The sequence below is a fragment of the Littorina saxatilis genome, linkage group LG8 (genome assembly GCF_037325665.1).
Source record: "Littorina saxatilis isolate snail1 linkage group LG8, US_GU_Lsax_2.0, whole genome shotgun sequence".
NCBI lineage: Eukaryota > Metazoa > Mollusca > Gastropoda > Littorinimorpha > Littorinidae > Littorina > Littorina saxatilis.
In genome coordinates, this window is record NC_090252.1 from 1,229,613 (window position 1) to 1,236,625 (window position 7,013).

At 39.5% G+C, this 7,013-nt stretch overlaps 1 protein-coding gene across 2 annotated transcripts in view; it reads left to right on the plus strand.

The window, feature by feature from the left end:
- The window catches only part of LOC138972503 (caspase-7-like), a 114,855-nt gene that overhangs the window by 85,318 nt on the left and 22,524 nt on the right, over positions 1-7,013 (plus strand). The window lies entirely within an intron of this gene.

Genomic DNA, 7,013 nt, shown 5'->3' on the forward strand with positions numbered 1-7,013 from the left:
AAAAAGAGAGAGAAACAAAGAGAGAAACAGACTGGTAGAGAGAAGATGGAGAGAGGGAGGGAGGGATTCAAAGAACTGTTGCCGAAAGCAAGGCATCTCGAGATAATGGCCTATAACCTGTTCAGGTAAGTATGTTAAAAGCAATTAACCGCTGAACTCATCCTCTCTAAAGAGTACACTTCACACCAATCGCTGAAGTTTTCAAGGGGTCATAGAGTACACACATTGGACAATAGAGAGGCCGTAAAAGGGTCGCGTTGCCATTGGTCAACCTGACCACGTGATCAGCCTCGGCACAAAGCTACGTCCGTGGTCATGGAAACCCTTTCTAGTTCAGTCCTGGCTCGGGACAGTTTTTTTGTGGTTTTTTTTGCCGAACGATGTAGGCGTCTCCTAGGAATTGTTTTGGTTGGCGTGCGGAGCGGAGAGTTACAAATTACTTTAAAAGAAAACACTTTGGTTACTTCTCAGAGTGTTATGTATGGTCCGACTGAGGTGCCAGTAGCGGACGTTTTAAATGGAAACAAATTGAAACAACTTTTACAGCCCGGACTTCGGTATTGCATTTCAGCTTTGTGGCTTAAAAATTAATTAATGACTTTGGTCATTAAAAATCTGAAAATTGTAAAAAAAAATAGGCCTATTTTTTTTTATAAAACGATTCAAATTTACGTTCATCTGATTCTTCATCATTTAATATGTTAAATTTGTTATATTTGGATTAAAAACAAGCTCTGAAAATTAAAATTACAAAAATTATGATCAAAATTAAATTTTCGAAATCAATTTAAAAACACTTTCATCTTATTCCTTGTCGGTTCCTGATTCCAAAAACATATAGATATGAGTTGTTTGGATTAAAAACACGCTCAGAAAGTTAAAACGAAGAGAGGTACAGAAAAGCGTGCTATCCTTCTCAGCGCAACTACTACCCCGCTCTTCTTGTCAATTTCAGTGCCTTTGCCATGAGCGGTGGACTGACGATGCTACGAGTATACGGTCTTGCTGAAAAATTGCATAGCGTTCAGTTTCATTCTGTGAGTTCGACAGCTTGACTAAATGTATTTTCGCCTTACGCGACTTGTTTAAAATCAAGAGTCAAACTGACACAAAGATTTTCACCTTCCATTTCTCTGTAATGGAGGCACGCAGAGGCACGACGTAGAGAGAGCGTCAGATAACCGCGACGTAGGTTTGGGGAGTCGGGTCGGGCACTAAGAGTACAGTTTATTTTTACAGAACTGTACATTAATTATCGCAACAGGTTTAAACAGTTCGCTTTACATTTGATTCTGTCTCTCTCTGTCTGTGTCTGTCTGTGTCTGTCTGTCTGTCTGTCTGTCTGTCTATCTGTCTGTCTGTCTCTCTCTCTCTCTCTGTCTGTCTGTCTGTCTGTCTGTCTGTCTGTCTCTCTCTCTCTCTCTCTCTCTCTCTCTATCTCTCTCTCTTTTTTTTGTCGTTGGAATTTGAATTTAAACATATCTTTGAACATAAAACATAATTGTCAGAACGATTTCGAGTGAACAGACTTCGGTGTGTACGAACACAGATAACCCTGTGGGCTGCTGTCACATTTTAGGTTTCTATACAATGAGAAAATAACAAAGTGTTGTTGACTTTTCATGCAAGGAGGTCGATCCTTGCAATTTTGCATATTATGTTTGTTCTCGTATGTTAGCTTAAGACGGGAAAGTCAGACGCAAGCGAAGGGAAATTACCAGATCACGCTCACAAGTGTGTACTAAAAGTCACATCAAATCCAATCTTCGGCCACTGTGAGGCCACTAAATGAGAAACAGATGACAGGCACTCCGCCACTTCTGCTGAAGGACATAGCAGGTACTTGGCTACACTTCACTGCGCCACATGAGTGATTCCATTTTCCGTTCGGCAATCAGTCTGTCTCACGCACAAATTGTCAAGGGTAATTTTAAACTGAGTCTAATTTTGTCAGACACTGGGCAAGTTTTAATACCGGACCTTCAACATTGACGATTGGGGTCTAAAAAACACATTCCTTCCTTATAAACGATTCAGAGAAAATACCCCCCCCCCCCACTCTATACCCCCACCCCCTTGCATTTTGAAATCTCCTAACATTATCTGAAATTGAAGCTGGCGTTAGAAAGCATGACTGAAACCCCACCGCTGTTAATCTCCTTCTCGATAAAAGAAGATATACACGTATTGTACGGCCGTTTTCTCAAGGCTGTCCAAATGAAGTGCTATCTGAATTTAACTCTTAAAAAAAAAAAAGACTAATACGGGTTTGTTTTTGTTTTTTTTAATAAGCCCCGCCCCGGACTGCGCGCGCAACACATGCAGACGACGCATATATGTGTAGTAAGTTTGTCGGAACTTTGGCGGAGTAATTTGATAGAGTTTTTAGATTGTGTCAACGACTGTAGACGTGATGTAACTTACAGATAAATTATATCTGAGCTTAAAAAAGTGTTTATTTTCAATAAAAATCGGTTCGGGTAGCGATGTGATGTTAATCTAGCAAATCAACAGTGCTACTTCCTAATGGACCGAAGTTCTGTGGGACTGAAGAATCATCAACCGATGTGAACTGCTATTTGTTTAGGTGGTTCAGTCTTTCCCCATCGGCAGCCCTGTAAGCTTACATTTACTGAAAAAATCCTGTTTCATTTTTCTCTTTGAGTAAGAATATTTGTCCGCAGCTTACGGACTAACCCGTTCGATAGTATTACTTGGGTATAAACTTCCTTCCCAGATTGTCTCTGTCTCATCGCAAAATTACACAAACATTTTTCAATTTACAATATTTTACTTTGTCATTTTTTTCCCTGTTCGACGACTCTTCCGACTATGTGAGTGTGTATGCGTATGTTGAATCCGATTACGCTTGTCCGCTAAACTGAAACGTGATCGAAATGACATTCGATCGATATTGACACTAACTAGTTTAAAAAAAAAATGTATTCACACGCATACGCACACGTGCACGCGCACTTTTGCAGTCCCATGCACTGACCGCTGGTTCTACCTTGTGCGCTTGTCCGGAGTTTTTCTTTGTTTCTTTTTATATTTAGTCAAGTTTTGACTAAATATTTTAACATCGAGGGGGAATCGAAACGAGGGTCGTGGTGTATGTGCGTGTGTGTGTGTGTGTGTGTGTGTCTGTCTGTCTGTGTGTGTGTGTGTGTAGAGCGATTCAGACTAAACTACTGGACCGATCTTTATGAAATTTGACATGAGAGTTCCTGGGTATGAAATCCCCGAACGTTTTTTTCATTTTTTTGATAAATGTCTTTGATGACGTCATATCCGGCTTTTCGTGAAAGTTGAGGCGGCACTGTCACGCCCTCATTTTTCAACCAAATTGGTTGAAATTTTGGTCAAGTAATCTTCGACAAAGCCCGGACTTCGGTATTGCATTTCAGCTTGGTGGCTTAAAAATTAATTAATGACTTTGGTCATTAAAAATCTGAAAATTGTAAAAAAAAATAAACATTTATAAAACGATCCAAATTTACGTTTATCTTATTCTCCATCATTTTCTGATTCCAAAAACATATAAATATGTTATATTTGGATTAAAAACAAGCTCTGAAAATTAAATATATAAAAAATATTATCAAAATTAAATTGTCGAAATCAATTTAAAAACACTTTCATCTTATTCCTTGTCGGTTCCTGATTCCAAAAACATATAGATATGATATGTTTGGATTAAGAACACGCTCAGAAAGTTAAAACGAAGAGAGGTACAGTAAAGCGTGCTATGAAGCACAGCGCAACCGCTACCGCGCCAAACAGGCTCGTCACTTTCACTGCCTTTTGCACTAGCGGCGGACTACGTTCAGTTTCATTCTGTGAGTTCCACAGCTTGACTAAATGTAGTTATTTCGCCTTACGCGACTTGTTTAATTTGAGGTAATCGATAATAGCGTGGCATGAAAAACAATTTTGCGAAAACCCGGTGAAAACATATCGCTCCAATGAATGCTGTCCATCATGTGCGAGGTCGGGAAAAGTGTTACACGTATCGCATGAAAACAAAGAGTGTACAGATAAAACTGAAAAGGAATTAAAGCGGAGAAGTCGGCAACTCAGTCAAACCACCTCTAATAAAGTGACAAATAGTACTAAACTATCGACTACTAAGATTCATTTGATTTTGTAACCAAGAATTTAGTTTTTGTTTTTAACGGCGCCATCAATTTAAAAGAAATGCATCTTTTCTGGTTCACATTTAAATTAAAAACAAAATTAAAAAACCTACCTTTCTTGTTTTTTGATTCACATTTAGATAGTCAGCATTATATCATTTACATTTAACGTATACTGCATCCCGGTATCAGCATGCTTATTATACAATAAAATAAAAACAGCGCTAGCATACCATGAACATAATTAATTTCCTTGTAAATCTGTTTTGCTTCTTTCTTTATTTATTTATTTGTGTGGGGTGTTTTTTTGCGTGTTTATTTTGGGGAGAGTGTTTTATTGTTCCTCAAAAGCACTTTGGTCAATATCCCTTTAACTTTGAACTACCGTTCAGTTTGAGGACAGAATGCAATTCTTTTATTTTTGGACAACAACACTGTTGGGGTTGATGTACAAAATTGATGGTTGACTGATCAAAAGATCAAAATATTGTGTGCGATATCTGTTCCTTTAAACCTTTCGTTTAACCAGCAGGTGACATATGGCATGGCACGGCCCCCGTTTGACCACCCAGGCTCTCCCTCGCCCACTTTGTCCCCGCAAGTTTTTTTGCTACCTTTTCTATATGCACTGTCAATAACATTTTTTGAGGCGAATTTGTCGTTTGCTTGCAAAAAAAAAAGATAGTTAATTATCAGATCAGCTTTGTAAAGGAGATACTAAAAACCGCACATAATTATTCAAAAAAAGTCTGATGCGTGGCGACAACTGCCGCTCCGACTGAAGGGCTATTTACTGAAAAGGAAGGTGGGGGGGGGGGGTCCTGGGGAGAGGTGGAGGGGTGGTGGGCAAAATGAGACAGAGCCGATACGATTACGATGTGGAGGGGGGGGGGGGGCAGCAAATGTTCGCATGCACATGGTGGTCAGTAACTTTAGTAACACAAATCGACGTTTGATTTTAATCCCACACAGATGTGTTAATTTTTCTTTTGTTATTTTCTTTTTTTCTGTCAAAATGTATAAATGAAAAACGTGACAGGCTGGATAAAATTTATCTGAGTGAAACGTTATTTCTTTCAGGGTCCGCATTGGTTTCTAAAAAACAATAGTGTTTAATTTTAACTTGATTTCATTTACATGAATTCAAATCAGAAACGAAGAAAATATCATAACCCCGCAATATAACAGTGTCACAGAATCGTGAAACAATTCCGTGAAAACATTCTCTCAATGCTGACAATGTCTTGGTGCGTGGTTCTCACATGTGGTGTCCAGTTGTCCATCTTAGCTAATTTGAATTCCGCGTGTGATGTTTTAAGTGGGCCTATTGGGACGAAGCTGAGTAGATTCGGGATGCGAAAATCAGCAGATTATACGATTTTATGATCCGCGGCAGAGACTATCAAGTGCTCTTGCGTATACAAGAACCAGTCGGTCGGATCGAGTCCAGGTGTGATTTTCGCGTTCTACTTACAGTCGTTTTATCTCAGCTGATAACTCCTTGCCAAATGGTGGCAAAAACGCTTAATGGAAAGTGACATCGCATGCGTTGGGAAGACCGTGGGAAAATATTGAGACCTCAGAATAGGGTCCTTTTAATTAGAGACGATTGACCAAAGCAAAAATAATACGACAACACATCATAGTGTGTGTGTGTTTCTGCACGCGGTCTGTTTCTCATAAGGCACGCAATAAGCACACCCTGGTCGTAAGGGAAAATAGCCTAATATGGACAACTGCCTGATATGGACCACCTCCAGTTCTGACAAACTAACGGTGCTATAGGTCTCAAAACAATTTCATTCTTTGGATAACTTGCATATATATGCGATATAAACATTTGTAACCACACAATAAGCTAAGCTTATATTAAATGTGGTTATAAATATGTACATCTAGATAGGAATTATTATTTCACGTTATGTCAAGGTCAGAGAATCGCTTATCCCCTTGTTATAAATGTAAGACAGACAAGATACAATTTTTACCAAAAAAGAGGAAAAGATACAGCAAAAGAATCAGAGGATGTGACAGAGGACGGGAAGAGAGTTAATTTTATTTTTCAGCAAGCAAGGGTGGGGGGGGGGGGGGGGTCAGAGAGACGATTACTGTTACAGACTTGCCAATTCAATGTTCCTGCAGCAGCAATAATTTCATCCAAAATGTTGTCCAAACTAATTAAGCTTAGATTACTCATAATTTATGAATACAAAGAAAAACCTTCAAGAAAGATTCACTCAAACTTGATTAAATCCCCAGATGAAGCATCCGTCGCGTCGCACATATGGAAACATGCGTTCTTTGATATTACTGTTGCGATCGGTTTTGACGCTGCCGCCACCTCGCCGCAACTATCGTGCTGCCATCGCGTCGCGATATGGAAACACAGCTTAAGACTATGCATATAATACTGCTGGTTTTCTCTTCATTCTTCTCAAAATGTCGGTCTCTGTCTGTCTGTCCCTGTTTGTGTGTCTCTCTATCTCTATCTCGCACTAATTCTGTCGGTCGGTCCGTCTCTCTGTCTGTCTCTCTGTATTTCTAGCTCTGTCTCTCTTTTTGTCTTTTTCTTACTCTCTCAGTTTATTAAAACAAAACAAAAACAAGTCGCGTAAGGCGAAAATACAACATTTAGTCAAGTAGCTGTCGAACTCACAGAATGAAACTGAACGCAATGCAACGCAGCAAGACCGTATACTCGTAGCATCGCCAGCCACCGCTCACGGCAAAGGCAGTGAAATTGACAAGAAGAGCGGGGTAGTAGTTGCGCTGAGAAGGATAGCACGCTTTTCTGTACCTCTCTTCGTTTTAACTTTGTGAGCGTGTTTTTAATCCAAACATATCATATCTATACGTTTTTGGAATCAAGAACCGATA